Below are 23,969 nucleotides of genomic sequence, written 5' to 3'. Positions count from 1 at the left end.
CAAGAAGGCCAAGAGCATCCTGGCCTGTATCAGGAATAGTGTGGCTAGCAGGACCAAGGAGGTCATTCTTCCCCTCTACTTGGCACTTGTGGGGCCGTGCCTTGAGTACTGTGTCCAGTTCTGGGCCCCTCAGTTTAGGAAGGATGTTGAGATGCTTGAGCATGTCCAGAGGAGGGCAAGAAGGCTTGTGAGGGGCTTGGAACACGCACAAGCCCTATGAGGAATGGCTGAGAAAGCTGGCATTGTTTAGCCTGGAGAAAAGGAGACTCAGAGGTGACCTTATCACTCTCTACTGATGGGTTTTCTCCTCGAGCCAGGTCTTATGAGCTCTCAGAGGACCTATCACACCTGAGATAGCCCAGCTACCTCAAATGGCATAAAATTAGCAGGATGGCTTCTGAGGTAGTGTTGGAAACAGAAAAGTTTTAGTAAAAGGCAAAAAACAAAGCTCTTTCAGAGAAAAACCCAAGCCAGGGGCAAGAGGTTCTTGCTCCTGCTAAAAGACCCCACAGAAGCGATTATTTCCTTTGTTCTCTTCTTTTTCTAGTGAATTACTCTGGTGGGACCTTTTGGCTTCTGTCCAATTGGCAGCCCTAGGTTTGAGGTGAAGTCCCAAAGGTCCTATGAGGTGTCTTTTTACCAAATTGAGGAGAGAAACGCCTGGGCTTTTTTCCTTTTTAAGGCGACAAAGGATAATTTGGTCACTCCGTCAACAGGGGGCACATTCCTATACTCTACAACTTCCTGAAAGGTGTTTGTAGTCAGGTGGGGCTTGATGTCTTTCTCCAGGCAGCAACTGACAGAACGAGAGGACACAATCTTAAGCTGCGCCAAGGGAAATTTAGGTTGGATATTAGGAAAAAGTTTTTAACTGAAAGGGTGATAAAGTACTGGAATGGTCTGCCCGGGGAGGTGGTGGAGTCACCATCCCTGAATGTGTTTAAAAAAAGACTGGATGTGGCACTCGGTTGTGATCGTTTAGTTGAGGTGTTAGGGCATGGGTTGGGCTCGATGATCTTGAAGGTCTCTTGCAACCTTGTGATTCTGTGATTTGCTTATCATCGTAGCCCCTTCTTGGGCTAGGCTTCTTGTTTTGCAAAAGCGGTTGCGATCGAGCACAGCAGCCAACATGCAACTTTTATTAATCTACACTTTATACTAAGGCTCTTGTGTTTAAGGAGTCCTGTGTTTCATCAGAGAGAGAAGTTCAGGGGTGGCTGGAGTCAATTTTAGCCTCAGACCGTCAACAGTTTTAAGTTTTGCAAATTTGTCCTGGAAGGTTTAATGGTGGCAAATCAGATAGATTCATAAAAGATGAATTATTTATTAAGACAGATAGACAAGATCTTAATCAGAATTACTTACTACACAGTATAAAAGCTAAAACCACTTGTAGTCAACTATAGTATAACATAAATGGTATAGTGCACTATATTAAAGCACTTAAAGTTAGCGAAAGAAACATTAAGTAGAGGTTGATGTCGCACCACACTCCATTCGTGGGGTACTTCTTCCTTTTCCCCTCAATCCCTGGGAAGTAACTGTGGAGAGGCACCCCAAACTCCATGGGAGAAACTTCACACACTTCAAGAAAAGGATGTGGACGAATCTAACTTTATGAAAGTAGACTGGACTTTTGTAGTGTTGTCCTAGGGTGACGTTATGATGCTTGCATCCCCAATCGTGTATTCTGTTTATGCTGGATATTATACTCTGTGCCTTCAAGACTGGTTCTGAGAGCGAAGGCAGGGAGAAGAAGAAGCATGGAGTTTTGTTATCAGCCTGCACTCACTCCTCCACATTCTGCTGGACTGTGTTATCTGGGCATGGACGGGGCAGAACAGGTCCCTCCTTTGCTTTTTAGTTAGTTTAGCTAGCTGAGGCAGTCCAAGTTTTCCCTGGCCTGGTTTTCTTTCCCTTTTCTTGGAACTGTTTGAACCTGCTCCGGACTGGGACCTGAGGAAGCAGCGAGAGCTTGCACTTTGTGGCCTACCGGGGCCTACTCTGGGCAGCAGCCTTTCCCAGTGCCGGAGGGACTGATAACAGAGCGACCACCCACAGGAGAGATTTTCTGAATTTGTCATCTCTTCAGAGCGGTGAATGAGTTTTGTCATCTGGTATTGTTCATTTTTTTGTACTGGGGAGTGCTTTGCCTGTTTAATAAACAGGTTTTTTTCCACTTCTCTCTGAAGAAATTTTTCCCAAACCAGTTGGGGGGAGGGGCCGTGCGGGTTTGCTTTCTGGGGGGGCCCCTTTTGGAGGTTTTCTCCCAAATCTGCCCTAAACCAGGACAAGCGTAAAGTAGTTGACTGCCAGTCATATGCCTCCAGGTCAGTTTAGCAGCTTATCTGTCAAGTCTTACTTTAAGGGGACAGATGTGTACTTGAACATGCTAAGTGAGGCCAGCCTTTTAGCATATTCAACACTAAAAATATCACTATGGCACTACCAGCAGCTCACCACAGATAGTTTGCATTGTTTGTCTCCTGACCATATTCCAGGCCAAACAGATAAGCTTTATCAGGGCAAAGCATCCTGCTAGAATTCTTAACTGAACATGAAAACTTTGAATATTTTGTAAAAGTAGAAGAAACAAATGCTCAAATGTTGGTGTTAAAATCAAATTAAATAAACATTCAGATATCAGAGTTCACTTACATATTCTGTACTTCTCAAGAAGAACAAGTCAAAAGATGATTTTATTTTTCTATGATTTTTGGGATCTAGAAAAATTAGCTACTTTGCATAAAAGCCCATAATGCAGGCTGAAATGATCTTCATCTTCCCTGGGTTATACACATCAAAGAAGGCAGAAAAGCTCCACAAGGCTATTATATGTTTCAAGGTATTGATATCACACGGCTGATGTGGTACAGCAATGGGATGTTATTTAATTTGCCATTATGTGCTAAGTAAATATGTGGAAAGATAGAGATTCATCTTTTATATTAAGTATGAACATTTAATAATTAAGAGCTATGGGGGAATTGAACATCCCATGCATTTGTTCTATAGCGATGTGTAAAAGTTTGCAAAGCTGTACCCAGTATGATAGCTTTGGCGATTTATTTACCAGCTCTTCACTTTGAGTATTACTGCTTGCTTTAGAATATTTTTTAATGAACAGATATTAATAAATGTAAAAATCTTGAGAGCTCTGAAGAGGTTAGTTGCCCTAGTAGTGATTAATTACTGGTTAAAGTCAAACTCTTCCATTTGATACACCTGTACAACCCCAGATCCATGATATGTAACGTCATTGGAATAGTTTCATAAAATTCCATTTTTCCTAATCCCAAAACCAAAAGAAACAAATGGCTACCATGGTAAATAAGCCTCTTGAAGTCAACAGCAGTCTGCAGATGTCAAACTAACTCAAGAATTACCAGCTACTCCATATTAGCTTCATCCTTTCTCTGTAACATTGCTGAGTGGAGTGACCCCAAAAATAAAAGCAATTTTGATTCTACTAATGTTATTTCTGTTTGTTTGGTTGGATTTTTTAGTATAGCAATAGTGGGAGCTAAGGCACCATAGCAGTAAAACAATTGCCCACAAATTAGCATCCAAAGGAGGGCTATGTTGATGGTGAAGGGTCTGGAGGGGAAGCCATAAAAGCTGCAGCTGAGGTCACTTGGTTTGTTCAGCCTGGAGAAGAGGAGAATGACGGGACACCTCATTGCAGTCTACAGCTTCCTCACGAAGGGAAGCGGAGGGGCAGGGACCGATCTCTTCTTTCTGGTGCTCCGTGACAGGACCCAAGGGAACAACATGAAGTTGTGTTGGAGGGGTTAGGTTGGATACTAGGAAAAGTTTCTCCACCCAGAGGGCGATTGGGCATGGAAACAGGCTCCCCAGAGAAGTGGTCACAGCACCAAGCCTGACAGAGTTCAAGAAGCACTTGGACAATGCTCTCAGGCACATGGTATGATCCTTGGGGCTGTCCTGTGCAGGGCTAGGAGTTGGATTTGATGATCCTTGTGGGTGTCTTCCAACTCAGTATATTCTATGATTCTATGAGTCTATGAAATCCTTGTGCCCACATGATGCAAAGATAGACCTGCCCATGCAGAGCTTTGTGTAGGAATGGGGTTCAATTTAAAATCACATCCTCCTGATGAAGCACCTATATTCCCAGTTTTCAAGCTGGGATGGTTTGTTGTTGTTTTCCCCCTAGTCTTTGGTACATACAGTGCACAGAATCACATTCCTCATGTGACACATCATTAAACCACCAATGGTAACTTACATTAACTTACATCTATCCTTCCAGTGATTAATAAGTGAGGCACATGTACTATTTTTTTGCAAATTTGGTTTATGATAACGTATAGTTTCAGTCAGAGAGCTTAAAACACTCAAAGCAGCTAGACAAAAAGACAGTTCAGGCCAGCTCCAAGATTGATGTGCTGCTAGCCAAAGCTGAGCTAATCGGCAACAGTGGTGGTGATGCCTTGGAGTGACTACCTAGAACAGAAGCTAGACAAAATTAAGAGAGTAAAAGGGGATATTTATTAAAGGCCTCCAATAGGTACACCTTGGGCAGCGAAAAGCCTCCGAGGGGCTACACCCAAGATGGACAATGGTCACAAGTGTTTCAATTAAAAGTTTGGTCCATTTACATATCAAGGGTTAATCCTCCAATTGCAGCTTCAGGTAATGATGTCATATACCCCCAGTTTGCTCCTCTCTCCAACTCACATTTGTTTATACTTTTCGGGGCCTAAGACAGTAGGGTGTCCTTGAGATTCAGGCCAAGAGAGGAATTGTTTTGTCTGAATAAAATGGGAGAACAGTACCTGACAGGCTATGGAGTTTTAGAGTTATACACTAAAGCAGTACAGGATCTGAAAAATATAAAAGCTAAATTCTAAGGCATCAGTGGCAAGTTTGTGATAACATATTTAAGAAGGGGTAGAAAAGCTACATGACAGCAGTGAGAGAGAGGAGTGAGAATATCTGAGAAAAACAAGCCTGCAGATACCAAGGTCAGTGAAAAAGGAGGGGGAGGCCTGCTCTAGGCACCAGAGCATATTACGGCTTGGTGGTCCCCGGGGGTCCGTCTGGCCCCCGGGGCAGCAGCTGCCGTAGGTGTCCCGGATAGCACTGTGCTGATGAGGCGCAGCCTGTCTGGGCCCCCCAGCTAGCTCCGAGCCGCTGGCTACTTTAGCGAGCACTTGTGGAGTGATTTCAGCTCTTAGTGATTTCAGCTCTGTGCTCGCAAAGTGCCTCAGCAGACGCAGGGATGGAGAGAGGTGAAGGCTGTGTGGAGTTCTGTGGAGATGTCTTTATTGGCAGCTTCTGCAAAGGGTTCCAGTGACAGCTCTTCCATCTGAACTGGGCAATGGTATGGGTTTATATAGGCTGTTGAGGGATCAGGATTTGTCCTATGGCTGAGGTCGAGGAGAATACAACCTATAGCCTTACAGAGAGATAACAGGGGTCTGATGTGCGGAAGAGGGGCAGCTCTGTTCCACTCATCATGACTCTGCATTTCTTATCTTAAGCTAGTAACCACCATGGAGGCCTTGCAGGGCCTCTGACTGCTACAAGAGCAGAGATTCCCCTGCAACTCATGGAGGTCCATGGCAGAGCAGGTGTCCATTTTGCAGCCCATGGAGGACCCCACACCAGAGTAGGTGAATGTGCCCTTGTCCTGGTTTAGGACAAATTCGGGGAAAACACCTCCAAAGGAGCCCCTTATAGGAAACCAAACCCTCCGCAACTTCCCCCCACCACCGGGTTCGGGAGGAATTCCTTCAGAGGGGAAGTGGAAAAAACTGGTTTATTAAGGAACAACAAAAAACACTCCCCAGCACAAGAGAAATAGCCCAAGATGACCACAGATGTTTTCACCAGTCCAAGGGGGTTGAGCTGTATCTCTCTTCGCCGCAGAGGGTACAGAGCTTCTTTCGCAGACCCCGGGGGAGCTCCTGCCCGGAGTAGGTCCGATGTCTTCGGGGGGGGGGGGGGGGGGGGAAAGGGAACAACGGAAACCGGGGAAAAGGAAAAAAAAAAAATGGCAAAAAAGCAAGCCAGCGAAAAGCAGAGAAAAAAGAGAGGAAAGCAGAGCCAGCAAAGCAGGCAGCCAGCAGCAAGCAAAAGCAGCAAGCAAGCCAAGCAGCAAGCCAGCAGCCAGCCGGGGGGGGGGGAAGAAAGACAAAACAAACTGAAGACAGGGAACAGAAACCACGATTGGGATAATGAGCATGAAAATGTCCTGTCCCCACGACAGCCCTGAAGGAAGCTGTGTCCCTGACAAGAACTGCAGCTCATGGAGAGGAGTTCACGCAGGAAAAGGCTTTCTGAAAGGACCTGTGACCCCATGATATAAAATTTCGATAGCCAAACCAAATTTTATTTTTATATCTTTTATTTTAAAGAAAGCAAGCAAGCAGCGCTGCGTGGCTGGGGAGTCACCGCTCCACTAATGGCGCACACCACTTACAAGTTCAGCTAAGTATATATACTGTTTTTAAGCCTACAAAGCATTTTCCAGTGTGCTTGTGTTAGTCCAAATCAGCAAATATCAATAAGCTGGGATCAGAAATTTCATAATCTTTCCAGGTGGTCATTGGCTTCCTGTCCTTCTTGTGGTCATCTGGAGGGAGGTCTTTCACTGGTGTCTGCTACATGATTTTAGTCTGGTACAAGTGCATCAAGCTTTTTATTATACATCAGCATTTAGTTGCTTTGCAATATCCCTTAGCTTTACCACAACTTCCTCTATTTCATTCTAAGCATCAGTTGTCTTGCTACCTCATCTCTTTATTCTACTATACTTCTATTTTTTTTTTGTTCCATGCTTTATTTGGCTATTCAGTCAGAAAGTTTCAAAACCGTTCTTTGTAGTTATCCCAGGGAATGCATCCATTTTTGACACAGCAGATACAAGCATTCGCTGATTCCATTGCCACTTGACACGAATCACAAAAACATTTTTCACACCCCATTCTGCACCCATGCTGTAGTAGTCTGTTCCCGAAGGACTGAAGCCACCCATAATAAGGACCCATGCTGGAGCAGTCCTTGAAGAACTGCAGTCCATAGAAAGGACACACATTGGATAAATTTGTAAAGGACTGTCTCACATGGGAGGGACACCACATTTGAGCAGAGGAAGAGTATGAGGAGGAAGGAGCAGCAGAGACAAAGGGTCATGAGTTGACCACAACCCCCATTCCCCATCCTTTCTGTGCTGCTCGGGAGGAAGAGGTAGAAGTCTTGAGTGAAGTTGAGCCCTGGAGAAAGGGAGACATGGGGTGTTGTGAATGAGTAGTTAGACTGCTTAAAGAATTAACATCAAAGGTATTGACAAAATTTAATATGAATCTGTGAAAGTGCAACTAAACAGAGTTCGCTGGCAAGGTTCACTGTACTACTTACTATGTAGATAAAGTATAGTGTCACGGTTTGGCACTGGGCAAACACTGTCACACTATGACACGAAATAACTCACACAAGCAGGCTAGATGCAAAAGGAAAGAAAAAGAACCCAAAAAGGCAAACTTGATTGTTACAGTGCGCTCGGGCTATACTTTCCTCCCTTTCAGGGACCCCTGTGACTGGAATCAGATAAACAGGGTCCCTTCCTTCCTGCTCCCCTGGGGTTGGTGGAGAGCCAGAAAGCCCTCCCTGTCCAGAGCCTAGATAAGGCCATGACCCTTCCTGTTCGGTCTCTCGTTTCCCCTCCATCTCATGGATTAAACAAGCTTGGAGAACCACATCGGGAATTGGAGCCTCCTTTGTACCTGTGCCCATCTCCTGACATGCCTTCCCTCAAGGCCCCGTATATCCGGGCTGGCCTGGTGATTCGGGGGGCTGAGAGGGTAGGCTCGTAAGTTGGCCCCCAACGTGGGTTTGCTGAAAGCCCACGCAGGAGTTGGAGCCCTTATTTTAGGGGTCTCAAAAGCTCTTTGGGAAAGTCAACTACTGTGGCAAGCACATTTCACTCTCTCTCAGGATTTTTTATTGAGGATGTCAAGATCAACGTTTCCAATCAATGGACACCTTCTCCTGAGAATCAGTTGTTTGGACTTGAAATTTGAGCATTCTTTTAATTGTTGTTTGGGTTTTTATGTTGTAAGTTTTGTTTTAGAGATTTGATAGATGGTTTGCAGGTAAAGGATCTCTTTGAACATTCCACATCAGCATTTGATTTGGCTTTTGATTGATAACTAGCAAATTGATAAGAGGACCTCTTGAGATGTGTTTGCTCTCTTTTGCAGGACCCTGCAGAAGAATTGCAGATGCATTTTTTTTAATTTTTTTTTAATTTATACTAAAATGGTGATATGTGGCAAGCACATTTCTCTCTCTCTCATGATTTTTTATTGAGGTGCACAGAGAGAAATGAAAGAGAAAACAATTTCTATTTCTGCTCCTTGTTTTTCTCTTGTGGAATGTGTTTGGAGAATTGTTTACCCAGAGTGAGCGCTTGGTTGGACCATGGTGGATTGTTTGGGCCTGATGGCCAACTGGATCCACCTGTGTCTGGACTCTGGCGAACAGGGTCACAAGTTGCGAGTTAGTGAGATATGATAGTTAGAGAAAGTAGCATGTAGTATTTAGTATCCTCTTTTATATAGCATATTAATGTATTATAACATAATTATAATAAAGAAATCATTCAGCCTTCTGAAATGGAGTTAGACATCATCATTCTTCCCATTGGGTTCACCGACATCAACAACAAACTACCCTGTTCATAATCAGCTGCTTTTGAGTGGCTTTGAGTGACAGGGATAGGTCGGGACCTCGCCTGAGCATCCCAGGCAAGCCGGCTGGAGCTGGGACCCCAGACCCTTTCACGCACGACCCCACGGTTCCACAGGATTGGTAAGAACCCCTTTGTTTCGCGTTTCCCGGGTACGCGCCTAGCTGGGAGAGGGTTACCATAGTGACCGTAGGACGCTGAGAGCACGGGTAAGCTAGGACCCGCACGCAGCTTGGAACGGGCGGGATTGTGTAAAAAGCCCGCGTTCTCGGGGTGGGGAAGCCACGGGAGGGGTATCTAACCCTGGGAGGGCGGCGGGGAAACCCCCGTGCCCCAGGGGAGCCGAGAAAAAGAGCAGGAGCCGCCCCGGCGGCGCGGCAGCCCCCGCGTCGTCGTCCCCCCCCCCCCCCCCCCCCCGCCATTTCCCGTGCTTTACGAGCGGGGAATTCAAATTCGTGCTGTGCGAAGTCTCTGGTGGTGGATAAGTGCACCGATACGGAAAAAAAATGGGTGCAGAATTATCGGCGGACCAAAAGAACACACTAAAACACCTTAACAATATTTTAACCAATGTTACATTCCCAAATAAGCTTCTACTGCGTTTTGTATGCTGGCTAACAAAGGAAATACCAAATTTTACTGTGCAAGAAATGAATTCACTCTCATTTTGGGACCAAATTGGACAGATATTAACTTTAAAAGTCAAAAATGGTGAACATAAAATTTCTCTATTTATTCCAATATGTTTACAAGCTCGAAAACAGATTTTAGAAGCAGAAAAAAAGCATACAGACACAGACTAACAGTCCGACTAACTCTTTTTCTCATCCCGAAGTACCCCCCCGATACTCTAGCCCTGATATCGCTTTACCCACCCTCTATCCCCCTATAACACCTGTTTATTCTCAAGAATATAGTCCGGACTTCTCCAAAAGTGAAAGTGTGATAAATTGAGGCAAATAATTTGATTCAGCCTTTTTAAGGTCAATTAGCATTTTATTAATTACAGCAAGCAGTAGCAAGCAAAACAGCGCTGGGTGGGTAGGGGTCTCCAAACCGCCCCTCCTGCAGTGTCTCACACTGCAGTGCCCCACACCCCACTCCCTTATTCAGTTTCTTTTTATAGTTTCTTGGAGGTTTCTTCATTCGCGTCTCTTGCGATAGCGGTGTGCGTAGCTTGAGCATCTCTCTGCGTTGTTTCTGCGTTGTGTCGAGGCAGGTGATCGCTGATTTCACAATCGGCTCCGGACAGTGATGGGCGTACCTGGAGCACTCCTACGTTGTCTAGTCCGGTGGCCGTTGCCTGGTGGTCGCTGATTTCATAATCAGCTCCGGCCATCCCCCGACATTCTTAGCCTGTGTCTGAAAAAAACTACAAAAAGCTCCCTATATGGTGATTAATCATACTTGTAATCTTACGGTTTTGCAATATATCTATAGCCTTGTGGTTTGTAGCAGTTGCTACGAGCTAGTATAAGGCTAGTCCCTTATACTTTAATTTTTATTTTTTTTTTCTCCTTTAATATTCCAATTCTTTTGATGAACAAATAAGTTACCACAGTTTATCACAATCCCCCATTTTCTCTTTTACCATTTTGTTCATCAAATCGTTTTGCTGCTTCGTATGCTAGGAGTAAAGTGTTTTCTACCTCAGGACAGTTTTCTTTCGGCAGGATTCCATGAGTTCTAAAGAGTGAAGTCAAAGTAGCCACACGTTGCAACATCCTCCAATTCCATATGAGTGTTAAAATGGACATTATTAAACTTATAGCGACTAGAATTAATAAGACTATAATGGGGTGACTTAAAGTGTTCATGATCCCAGTTGCAGTTGGTGACCATCCGAATAGTGCATCCCACCAGTTATGACTTGCATCTTTTTTTACTCTCTGCAGGACTCTGTTTATTTCAGTTATATCATGATGGATAGTCACGAGAGTTTTCTGCCCATTCTTGTGAATTTCTTCTATAATTTTGATTAGATCTTGGTGTTTCATTAATTGTTTAACCAGGGTTGAATTCATTCCAATGGGTGTGGGTGGTAATTTGTTGTATGTTGTGTAGTTTGATTTTATTAATTGGTGGGATACAACTGGTGCTGAGTAGTTAAAGTCACACCCAGTAACTTTGATAAAGTTGCAAATACAGAAATTGGAATGATTTCTAGTAAATAAGGAGACCTTGTTCTTATCAATTTCTATAACAGCACACACAGTCCTTAAACACACGCAGCCATTACCGATATACACTAATACAGTTCGTGGGTTGGGATCTGGGCGGATTTCAAAGTGGCAAATGCCTTGGTCAGTGTCAAGGCATACGTCTTGAGTGCTAATTAAATTAGTCTCACAGATAAATCCCTGCTGTTCCCAAGTAATGCAAGGTTCTAGGTTAATGGTTTGCCATTTCCCTCGGTTTTTCCAGGCCCATACCCTATGTTCTGAGGGGTATAATACTGACTTTTCATGACTTATTCCTAAGGCAACAATAGGGTGTATAGTGTGAATTATGGCATTCCGTATAGTGAGCACAAAGGCAGTAGCAGTGTTAGTGGTGGGATTATAGGTAAAATTTACCAAGGTCCACCAAGATTGGGAATTCCTCTCAAAGTCTGTGGCATTGTCCCAGACGACCCTTCGTACTTCAGTTGGAAACACCCCCTCACTTCCTTCTCTTATGATTAAAGCTGCTGTTGATTGTATCCATAATTGTGCTTGTATACAACTAAGGGCTAAAGATATGTTCTCTTGTGCCACTTGTAACATGTCTACCAATAAGTCATGGTCGTGATCCTCAATATCTCTCCATCTTGGCAGTACCTCTGAGACTTGCCACTGATTATCTCCTAGTGCCAGTAGAGAAGACTGTAAAGGCTGTTTTAACTTTGTCAGATCGTTAGTTGCTGTAGCTAATTTGTTCATTAATATCTCAGAGTCGATCCCATTTAAAACCCCCAATCCGGTTCCTAACATCCCGGTTAAATCCCTTCGCATTCTACCTCGGAGATGTACTTGTTTTTGTAGCCACTTTGTCCATCCTTCGAAGGATGACCTTAGGAAGGGAGAGCAGGCTGGCTGAACTGCCGAGATATTAGTTTGCATTAACAGTTCAACACGTTTAAGGGACCATTCTGGGTTAAAGAGCAGTTTTTGTTGACCCGTATTTCTTATGACATATGGGCCGATTTCATAAACCTTGGGTTCAAGATTGAATGGTATATTTTTGGTGTGTACTTGAATGCTGGAGTGGTTTGTAAAAGGCTTGGCCATGGCGTTTATTGTAAATTTGAAAGACAACCCAATGGTGTTGTGGGCCCAGAGGCAAACCACGTCAACAGTTTGTCTTAATGTGAAGTTATACCAACAGTCTAATTCACTTGGATGATTGCATACCTTCGAATGCTTGTGATTATCTACACTGATTTGGATAACTTTATTGTAGGTAGTCCCGTTAATCATTCGACACCCTATCTTAATTTCCTCTCCTATGGTTCCTTGAAGTGACCACCCCTCTTGTCTTTTCCACTCCTGCTTAGTATATATCTGGTTATCATGCATGACTAGAGTTGTTAAATTTAAACCTTCTAAATCAGGCTGGCTTCCCATAGATCCAGTGTATTGGGTAAAGGCTTGGGACCACAGCCATTCAGCATTGTTTTGACCAGAAACACCATTAGGACAAAGCAATAGAAAGCTAATAATTTGCCAATAAGGGTGGAGTCCTAGCCTTGTTTTTGTTTTGTAACATCCTGCTTTCCCCTTTTGGGCTTGCTGCTCCCTTGGTGTTTCGGAGGCACTTAGACTGGTCCTTTGAGGGAGCCTAGTACTCGGCTGGCTGTGGTTGGAGCATTTCAGCATTGTTCCACTTAGAGGGGGCTTGGCCTTTTCCTCTCTGCCTCGCTCGCCGACTCGGGTGCTTCGAGCCGCGAGGTAAACCATCTTCTCGGCAGCAGCAGGACTCGCCTGAGCGTCCCCTTTTCTGCTCCTGCCTAGCCTTGTACTGTTCCCAGTTCTTATCTTTGACCAGAAGTGGGTCGCAAGGAATCCCCTTCAGTTCCTTTTGACAACACCCTTTTATTATCTGAGCAGCAAATGGAGTGGGCTCGTTAGTAAAAAAATACTCAGGGTATATTCCCTTTGGTAAATATTTTCCACCACTCAGATCCAAAACTGACCCACCGATTTTCCAATTCTCCTATCCTTAGTACAGTTCCAATTAGTTTTTGCTGAGTTTTTAGCACTCAGTACAAACCCCAATTGGTGGTCTTCCCCTCTGGCAATGGACCCACCACCGTTCTTGGCAAATTTTACAAAAGGATAACGATCTCCACAACCTTCCTTGTTACAAATCACTATAGAGTCTAAAGCACACAAAAGAAAAACAATCTCCACAATTTTCCTATTACAAATCACTATAAAGTCTAAAGCACACAAAAGAATAACAATTTCCACAACTTTCCTATTACAATATCACTATAGAGTCTAAAGCACACAAAAGAATAACAATCTCCACAACTTTCCTATTACAAGTCACTATAGAGTCTAAAGCACACAAAAGAATAACAATCTCCACAACTTTCCTATTACAAGTCACTATAGAGTCTTCAGCTAGTTTGTAATTGTATCCCTTTTGCTCCCCCTTTTGGTTGATTTGGATAATGTCCACAGAGTTCATTAGTTTTTCTTAAGAGTCACTTTCAGGTTCCCAGGCTGGCTAGTCACTCTCCACTGGTTATTTGTAGCAACCGGGCCTTTCACTCGGCTGGCGTGAGTCCACCCCTTTTCGGCCGTCCTGACTGCCGTTTCTGTGGTAAGCAAAACAAGAAAGGGACCGTCCCAGCATGGGGTTAAGGAATCTTCCTTCCAGGACTTAATAAGTACTTGATCCCCTGGTTTTATCTTATGGATTGTTATGTCCAGAGGTGGTCTCTGTGCCAGCACTCCTTTCTTTCTCAATTCCTGCCTTCTGCTCATAATTTGGGTGATGTAAAATTTAATATGAGAATCTTTAAGGCAGGGGTGATCTGTGGGGGCTTCCATATCATAAGGCATTCCAAATAGCATTTCAAATGGGGAGATTCCCACATCAGTTCGGGGTTGAGTTCGAATGTTCAATAAGGCAAGAGGTAGGCACTTAACCCATGACATTTTTGTTTCCAGCATTAACTTTGTGAGTTGTTTTTTTATTTCTCCATTCATCCTTTCCACCCTCCCCGAGCTCTGTGGATGCCATGGGGTGTGATATTTCCATTGAGTTCCCAAAGCTGTCAGGACATCTTTTGCAATTTTAGAGGTGAAATGGGGTCCCCGGTCTGAGTCTAAACACTCAATTAATCCATACCGGGGAATAATTTGCTCTAATAATACTTTTACCACAGTGTTTGAAGTAGCTCGGGCCGTAGGATAAGCTTCCATGTAATGGGTTAAGTGGTCTACCAGTACCAATAAATATTTATACCTCCCCACTTTTGGTAATTCTGTAAAATCTATTTGTATATGTGAAAAGGGTCGTTGTGCCAGTTCCCTTCCGCCCATTGGTCTTTCTCTTAATTGTTGTTTATTTATTCTTTGACAGGTTAAACATTGTTGGGTTACCTGTTTTGCAAGGTTATAGATCCCTATGCACATATATTTAATTGCAAATTGGTCAACCAGGGCTTGTGTTCCCCAGTGGGTTTTCTCATGAATTGCTTGCAGGACCCTTATTGCCATTCCTTTTGGGAGTACCTCCCGCCCATCCGGTAGTATCCAATTGCCTCCCTCTTTTTCCTTCACCCCCATTTGGTTTAATTTTTGTTTTTCCTGTACCGTGAAGGCTAACACATGGTTAATGGGTCCATGGAACCGGCAATGTTTGTCTTGGGGGTTATCACAGGCACACTGTATTGAATCACTCCCGTATGCATCCCAACAAGCCCAACATGGTTCTTCCTCTAAGTCAGCTCCACAAGTGGAGCAATCTTCCCTTTGTGTGACCCCCCCCTTATATGGTTTTAAATTCATTAAAGCTGCCTTTCTCGCCTCCTGGTCGGCTAAGTTATTTCCCCGTACTGAGTTTCCCATCCCCACTTGATGTCCTTTTACATGAACAATAGCTATTCTTTCCGGACCTCTCAAGGCCTGGAGCACTTTCAGAATTAATTCCCCATGTATCAACCCCCTTCCCTGTGAATTGATAAGACCCCTTTCTTCCCAGATTTTACCAAATGTATGAACCACCCCATAAGCATATTTTGAATCAGTATAAATGGTCCCAACTTTTCCTTTTAGTAGTTCTAAAGCTCTGAGTACTGCATACAATTCACATGCTTGTGCTGACCAGCTGGGGCTAAGAGGACCAGATTCTATTTTCTTAAAAATCTTCCCATCCACAATAGCATACCCAGATTTCCTTTTCCCTTCAAGGACCCGAGAGGACCCATCTACATAATATCGATATCCTTCCTCTAATTCCTCCTCTTCGAGGTCTGGTCTTATTTTTGTTTGTTCCTCTATTTGCAAAAGACAATCATGAGTTAGTCCCACAACTGGTTCCCCATATAGAAACTGGGCTGGATTTTGTAAGCTTGTGGTTTCAATACTTAACCTAGGAGAAGAAATTAGGATGCCTTCATACTTTAGGAGTCTGGCATCTGTTATCCATTTATCCGCTTTTTGTTGTAGTACTCCACGGATGTTATGAGGAGATAAAACCTTCAGTTCACTCCCAAAAGTTATCTTTCCTGCTTCTTCTACCAAAAGGGCAGCAGCCACTATCGATTGCAGACAGGCAGGCCACCCTCGGCTAACAGGGTCGAGAAGCTTTGAAAGATATGCCACTGTTTTTTTTCCTCCAGCCCATTCCTGGGCTAACACCCCGTATGCCACCCCTTCGTTGACATTAATGAATAAAAAGAATGGTCTTTTTAGATCCGGGAGGCTGAGAACAGGGGCACTGACCAATTCAGTTTTCAATGATTTTAACCGGGTCTCATCCTCAGGGCTCCACTTTAATAGCCCGTCTGTTGTTAATTTTTCATACAGAAATTTAACTTTCCCACTAAAATTTTCAATCCATTGTCTGCAATACCCAAAAAGTCCCAGTAACTGCCGAACCTGCCTTTTAGTTTTTGGGGCTTCCAGGGAAAGTATTCCTTGGACTCTATCAGTATCCAATTTCTTAGTCCCCTGAGTCAGCCAGTGTCCGAGGTATTTAACTTCCTCTTCCACAAATTGTAATTTCGACTTTGAAACTTTGAGTCCCTTAAGGCTTAAATAATTTAGGAGTTTTATAGTTTCTTCCCTTACTCTTTCTTCTTCTTTCCCTGCAATTAATAAATCATCTACATATTGTAGAAGCACAATCCCCTCCCCCTGTGAATATTCTGCCAATATTTGTTCCAGAGCTTGCCCAAACAAATTTGGGGATTCGGTAAACCCCTGGGGAAGGACAGTCCACCTCAATTGTTGTTTTCTATGTGTATCCGGGTCTTCCCATTCAAAGGCAAAATAATCTCTAGAGGTTTCCTTAAGGGGACAGGCCCAAAAAGCATCTTTAAGATCTATCACACTATACCACTGGTTTTCTGGGCCAAGTTGGCTTAAAATAGTATGTGGATTGGCTACGACCGGGAATCTTTCAACTGTTCTTTTATTAATTTCCCGCAAGTCATGCACCAATCTGTAACTGCCATTCGGTTTCTTTACCGGCAGGATGGGGGTATTGAAAGGGGACATACAGGGTTCTAAAAGTCCCTTTTCCAAAAGTCTCTTTATTTCTGTTTTTAGTCCTTCCCTCCCCTCTTTGGGTATGGGATATTGCCGAATCCTGACAGGGATTTCTGGGTTTCTGATAGTTACCTCAAAGGGTTCAATATTTAATTTCCCCACACTGTCGGGGGTATACCAAACTTCTGGGTTAATCTTTTTTTCGTCTTCAGCCTGGAGAGGATATAGTTTTACTGTTAGTTCTCCCTTTTTTGCCTCTATCCCTATCCCCAACTCGACCATCAAATCTCTCCCTAATAGATTATAATCTGCTTCTGGAACTAGTAAAAATGACCCAATTCCTAATTTAGAATCACTTTCTAAGAGTACATCCTTAATTACAGGTACTCCAAAGGGTTCCCCTTTGGCCCCAATCACCTGGATTATCTCAGGTGAAATCTTACACCCTTGGGGAAGGGTCTGGACGGTTGATCTCTTCGCCCCTGAGTCCACAAGGAACTCATATTCTTGTTGCTGGGGACCTATCTTTAATTTTACCAGGGGCTCTGTTCTTTCCCTTGTCCCCAGCAGATAGAGCCCCCGACCCCCCTAATCTTCTTTGAACTGTTCCTCATCAGCAATCTTCTGCCGACACTCTTTCCTTATGTGTCCCTTCTTTCCACAATAGAAACAAACAATGCTCTCTCCACCTCTCGACTTCCCCTCAAACCGACTTCTCTGGACATCAGTCTGACCTCTAGACTGACCTCCAGTTCTTCTCTGGGGATTCCGTTGTCCCTCCCTTACTGCTGCCAACATGATTTTAGACTGCTTTTTAAAACTCTCATCTTCTCTCCTAACATACACCTTTTGAGCCTCTCGCAACAACTCATCCAATCCTTTTGTTTGCCATCCTTCTAATTTCTCCAACTTCTTCCGAATGTCTACCCAAGAATTGACTACAAAATGCACCTTCAAAAGTGTCTCCCCTTCTGGGGTATTGGGGTCCACCCCTGAATACAACTGGAAAGCTTTCTTCAATCTCTCCAACCATTCTGTTGGATCTTCATCTTTTTTTCTGGTGCTCTTTAAATGCCTTTTGTACATTCTGCCCACGAGGAACAGCCCTCCTTATTCCCTGTAATATTATATTCCGCAAATCGCTCATGTGTATGCGATGTACCGGGTCTTGGTTATTCCACTGAGGATTCTGGAGGGGCCATTTGGTGTCTGCTAATGGTCCTTGCTGGTGTTCATCGTCCCAGATCCTCATACCCGTCTCCCTAATCATTCTCCTTTCCTCCACAGAAAATAGGATTCCCAATATAGATTGCAGCTCCTCCCAAGTGTAAATGTTAGGTCCTAAAAATTGGTCTAATCGCTCCGCCACCCCCAGGGGGTCTTCCAACAGATGTCCCATTTCCTTTTTAAAATCCCGGACATCTCCCAGACTTAGTGGGACAGATATATATCCCACTCCCAAAATTTGGGCTGGCTGCCCTGGTTGTGCTGCATTTGGGTTGGGTACCATTCCCATCCCATGTTCTCTAAGAGGAAATATGCCCAATTCTTGTTTCTCCCTTTGTCGGGTTTGACTCCTAGTGACTCTCCGGGACATCCTGGGGGTATTCCCCTCCGACCCCCTAACCTCTGATCCCTCGTCATCAGATAATTCTTGAACGGGGGCTGAGGGGTCAGGGTATTGTAACAGGGGTGGAGGTACTGGAGGAGGTGGTGGTATATAGGGAGGAGGAATAACTGGGGATATTTCCTCCTCCTGTATTCTTTTCTTTTTCCTTTTACTATTGAGAGCAAATAGCTTTGTTCTTGTCTCCCCCATTATCCAAAGAGCTGCATATTCGCTCTCCTCTTGGTTAAAGGGCTCTTTGGAGTTAACATATATATTTAGAGCTTGACAGATCCAATCCTCAAATGACCCAAATACGGGCCAATATAGTTGGTCTCCCCTTATTTGTTTACCTCCCCAAATTTCCATACAATAATGGATCATTTTAACCCTATCTTTTCCTTTTCTAGAAGGAAAGGCATCCCAATACTTTACCATTAAGCCTAGTGGACTCTCCTCTGGGATCTGAGGAAGTTTTACCGAGATTCTCCCACCCATGGGTTCAGCAGATTTACTTTTTCTCTGACCCATCTTCTAGAGTGCCTTCTCACACTCAACACAAACAATACGACAGTCGCTTCCCCCAATTCGTGGCCCACTCCGTCGCCAGATATGGGAAACGCACTACTATGGGGTCCACACTCACTTGGGGAATCTGAGCTGCCAGTTCCCCTCTCACACACACGTTCACATTCGCTACACTCCAGGACTCCCACCCCTGACCGAGCGACTGACCGGACCGGACTACTCACGTCTTTCCGGCGCCTCCGTTTCTCGACTGGGGCTTCGCCCTGTGTGTCTTCTTTACTCACCTCAATCACCCCGGGACTACACACCCCTAAACGACTCTTAAAGACCCCGTTTCTGGGGTCGAGGCTTTGTCCCTTTCACACGCATTCCGGAGCCCGCTTTTACGGGGCCCACTAAACACATATGTTAAATTAGTAAGCCGAAACTTGGGGAAGTTTCTCCGGGGATCCCCTGCCCCAGGAACTTTGACAGAGTCCACCTCCACGTCTGGGTTAGGCCCGCTTGCTCTCCTCCTAACCCAGGAGCCTCCCCACCGAGGGTAACTCGACGCCGAGGGGGTGCAGCTCTCCCCTCCTACGTCACCCAACCCTGGAAAAAAGGAGGCCCACCACCCACCGGGAAAAAGAGGCCCACCGGGGGCTACTTACGCTTCCTGCGTGTTCACTCTTCCGCGGTTCTTCGTGCACAAAGATTAACGGGGGTACCTTTGCTTGCTACTGAGTTTTAGGTTCGTCGGTAAAGGCCCAAGGAGGAAGCCCCCCCTTAGGGCCACCGCAAAAGGCGGTGGGGCGCCTCACCCTAGTGGGGCCTCCCTCCCGGATTTCCTTTATCCGAGTCACGGCACCAAATTGTGATAAATTGAGGCGAATAATTTGATTCAGCCTTTTTAAGGTCAATTAGCATTTTATTAATTACAGCAAGCAGTAGCAAGCAAAACAGCGCTGGGTGGGTAGGGGTCTCCAAACCGCCCCTCCTGCAGTGTCCCACACTGCAGTGCCCCACACCCCACTCCCTTATTCAGTTTCTTTTTATAGTTTCTTGGAGGTTTCTTCATTCGCGTCTCTTGCGATAGCGGTGTGCGTAGCTTGAGCATCTCTCTGCGTTGTTTCTGCGTTGTGTCGAGGCAGGTGATCGCTGATTTCACAATCGGTTCCGGACAGTGATGGGCGTACCTGGAGCACTCCTACGTTGTCTAGTCCGGTGGCCGTTGCCTGGTGGTCGCTGATTTCATAATCAGCTCCGGCCATCCCCCGACATTCTTAGCCTGTGTCTGAAAAAAACTACAAAAAGCTCCCTATATGGTGATTAATCATACTTGTAATCTTACGGTTTTGCAATATATCTATAGACTTGTGGTTTGTAGCAGTTGCTACGAGCTAGTATAAGGCTAGTCCCTTATACTTTATTTTTTTTTTTTTTTCTCCTTTAATATTCCAATTCTTTTGATGAACAAATAAGTTACCACAGTTTATCACAAAAGGTTCTCTTCCCAGAGCCCCTGGTGATGTGGCAAGGGTCTCACAAACAGCAGCACACGCGGCAACATAATGGCGATGGCCATGAGGTTTTGCCTTCCCCCGCCAATCCCCCCCAACCCTTCCCAGCCTCAGGCAACACCGCCCCACCCTCCTTATCAGCGCCTCCCTCCGAGTTGCCATGGGAACGGGGGAGGGGCCGGCCCCTCCACAGCTCCCAGCCCGGATGGAGGAGGGTGGGGGGAGGCAGGCAAGCCCAGCCCACAGCACCGGCGAGGCGGTGGTTTCCCCTGCGGCACCGGCAGCTCGGGAGAAGGGGGGCGACCTGCTTCTCACCGGGACCCAAGGGGTGGGGGGGGGGAAAGCCCCTGCCTCTATGGACACTGGAAAAGCAGCAGAAATTCCTGCTATTCAGGGAAATGATGATGAATTCATAGCATCTGTAGCACCTTATGTATACCTAGGTAGGAGAAACGGTACCAGACCTTATCAACTGTGATAAACTGTGGTAACTTGTTTGTTCATCAAAAGAATTAGAATATTAAAGGGGGAAATATAAAATTAAAGTATAAGGGACCAGCTTGCTTGTTAAGAGATAGGGGAAGCATCTGTGAAGTTGGGAAACAGGAAGCAACTGCTACAAACCGCAAGGCTACAGGCATATTGCAAGGCTATAGACATATTGCAAAACGCAAGACCACAAGTATGATTAATCACCATATAGGGAGCTTTTCTTAGCTTCTTTTGCAGACACAGGCTAAGGATGTTGGGGGATGGCTGGAGCTGATTGTGAAATCAGCGACCACCGGGCGGCGGACCACCGGGCGGCGGCCACCGGAGTGGACGGCGTGGGAGTGCTCCGGGTACGCCCATCACTGTCCGGAACCGATTGTAAAACCAACGATCACCTGCCTCGACACAATGCAGACACGATGCAGAGGGATGCTCAAGCTACGCCCACCACTATCGCAAGAGACGTGAATGAAGAAACCTCCAAGAAACTATAAAAGAGACTGAATAAGGGGAGTGGGGCGTGGGGCACTGCAGTGTGGGACACTGCAGGAGGGGCAGTTAGGAGACCCCTACCCACCCAGCGCTGTTTTGCTTGCTACTGCTTGCTGTAATTAATAAAATTCTAATTGACCTTAAAAAGGCTGAATCAAATTATTCGCCTCAATTTATCACATCAACCAATACCATATAGGGACAAAACAGAGATCTGCAAAATACAGAGAGAATTTGGGAGATCAAGTGAGATTTTTAAAGGGATGATAAGGGCAACCTTTAATTCAAATGAGATGGTACCTGTTATGAACAGTTTCCAGGTGTTCCCCAGAGACGCGGGCAGGGCTTTCCTAGTTCCCATGGCAACACTAAAAGAAAACTACTAACTCTAGCTAAGTACCTGTCGGAGCCTTCCCCGGATTGGGGTGACTCCGGATGGTGGTAAAGTCTCTCCTCCAACCCGTGCCTTCAAAGAAAGACTCAGCAGTCTTCAGTCGTCCGGTCTCAAGGCAGTTTATTGCATGTTATCTCAAGGCACACAGACTCCCTGACATTGTCCCTGACTCTGTCTGTCCCCGTCTCTGGCTGTCTCCTCTCTCCCCTCCCCGAGGGGCTGGTGCCATCTTTTATATCACATATTACGTATTAGGTGTTTATAGTTTTTCTGGATTTCGGATCAGAACTAAAGGATTTTCCCTTAGCTTTGCTTGCGTGTTGTTCGTGAAGTGCCTGATGATTGGTGGAGTGGGCTCTGAGAAAGAGCCATTTAAAAAATTCAACACATACAGAGCCTTGTTCAACCGCATATAAGGTGTTGCACCTGCCTCCCCCCTTTTTTGTTTATCCAAAAGGGATTTCAGGGTATGATGTGTTCTTTCAATGATTGCTTGACCTGTGGGAGAATGAGGAATACCGAAAATGTGTTTGACTCCCCATTTTTTCAAGAATCTGTCAAGCACTTTGCCTGTGTAGGTTGGTCCATTATCTGTTTTTATCTCTTGTGGCACCCCTAATGATGCAAATGCTTGTAAAAAGTGTCTGCAGGCATGTTCTGCGGTTTCCCCTGTATGTAATGATGCAAATGTCGCCCCTGAGAATGTGTCAACTGAAACATGGATGTTTTTGAGCCGCCCAAAAGATGGGTATTTTGTGACATCAGTTTGCCACAGCTGGAGACTTTGCAATCCTCTTGGATTGACTGCTCCTGTGGATGCAGGTGGCTGCACAAGTTGACAGTCTGGGCAAGCACTGATGATTTCCTTCGCCTGGCTTTTTGAAAGGCGAAAGGATTCCATCAATGCTTGAGCATTTTGATGGAAGAATGCATGGCTCAATTTTGCTTGCTCAAAAATGTCTGGCAATGTCTGTGAGATGGGCATTGTGAGCTTGTCTGCGCGAGCATTCCCTTCTGCCAAAAATCCTGGAAGTGAGGAATGCGCCCTGATATGTGTAACAAAGTATTTGTGTTCCCTATTTTCTAGGATTGTTCTCATGCATGACAAATATGAATATAAGATTTCATTATCTGTGTGCTTCAACAGTGATCCCTCTAATCGTTTGATCACATTCGCAACATATGCTGAGTCTGTGACCAGATTGAGAGGTTCTGGAAACAACTGAAAAGCTCTGACTACTGCTGCCAATTCTACAATTTGTGGTGAACCCTGCACTGTCTTGATGTCTGATTCCCATTGCTCTGTTTTTGGGTTTTGCCATGTGATCACTGATTTGTGGGTTTTCCCTGAACCATCAGTGAACACTGTCACACCTTCCACTGGTTCCTGACTTATTTTCGGTTTTTCTCTAAGACTTATTTTTGCATTTAGCATTCTGTGAGGCGGGAAATGAACTGTACAAACCCCTGGATACCCTAACAACGCAATGGAGATATCTTGTGATTTTTGCATTGCCCATTCAAAATAATCTTTCTTTAGAGGTAAATGAATGATTGAGAAATCCCTGCCTGACATTGTCAGCAACCTTGTTCTTGCTTTGATGATGATCTGAGCCATCATCTCCAAATCTGTGAGAATTGTTTTTGAGGGCCTATAAGCTAAAAAAACCCACTCTATCATCAATAGAGGGTCTCCTAGAGATGAATCCCACTGAAAAATCAACCCATACAGTTGTGTTGTTTCCCCCAACACTGCCAAGTGGAAAGGCAGTGATTCTGCAAAACGATGTGCCTGTCTGTGTTGAATCATGTCCGTGATCTTTTCAAGATCTTTCCGTGCTTCAGGTGTGAGAGTTCTGGGAGATTTGATGTTATTGTCTCCTCTCAGGAGATCGAGCAGTGATGAAATGTCATCATTTGTGATTCCCAAGATCGGTCTCATCCAGTTGATCTCCCCCAAAAGCTGTTGTAAATCCTGCAGATTGGCGATTTTCGTGTTGATCTCCAGTTTTTGTGGCCTTATTGTTTGCTTTGTGATCTTCCATCCCAGATATTTCCAAGGCGCAATTTCTTGTATTTTTGAGGCACTAATTTCCATTCCTGCTTTTTGAACTTCTGCGATCACACAATCGCGGGCTCTCTGCAACTCCGGTTTTGTTGGTGCTGCGATGAGCAAATCGTCCATGTAATGAACAATTTTTGTTTTCGGATGTTTCTCCCGTGCTGGATGCAAAGCTTGAGCCACATACCATTGGCAAATGGTCGGAGAATTTTTGAGACCTTGTGGAAGAACGGTCCAATGGTACCTTTGCAGGGGTTCCTCCCTGTTGAAACTTGGGACGGAAAATGCAAAACGTGGAGCATCATCTGGATGAAGCGGAATGCTGAAAAAACAGTCTTTGAGATCGATGATGACAAGCGACCAATCTCTCGGGATCATTGAGAGAGATGGAAGTCCCTGCTGGAGCGGCCCCATATCCTCGATGACCTCGTTGATCTTCCTGAGATCGTGAAGCAGCCTCCAAGATCCTGAAGT

Source organism: Vidua macroura, assembly GCF_024509145.1.
Source record: "Vidua macroura isolate BioBank_ID:100142 chromosome W unlocalized genomic scaffold, ASM2450914v1 whyW_random_scaffold_68, whole genome shotgun sequence".
Classification (NCBI taxonomy): domain Eukaryota; kingdom Metazoa; phylum Chordata; class Aves; order Passeriformes; family Viduidae; genus Vidua; species Vidua macroura.
This window is presented reverse-complemented; position numbering follows the sequence as displayed.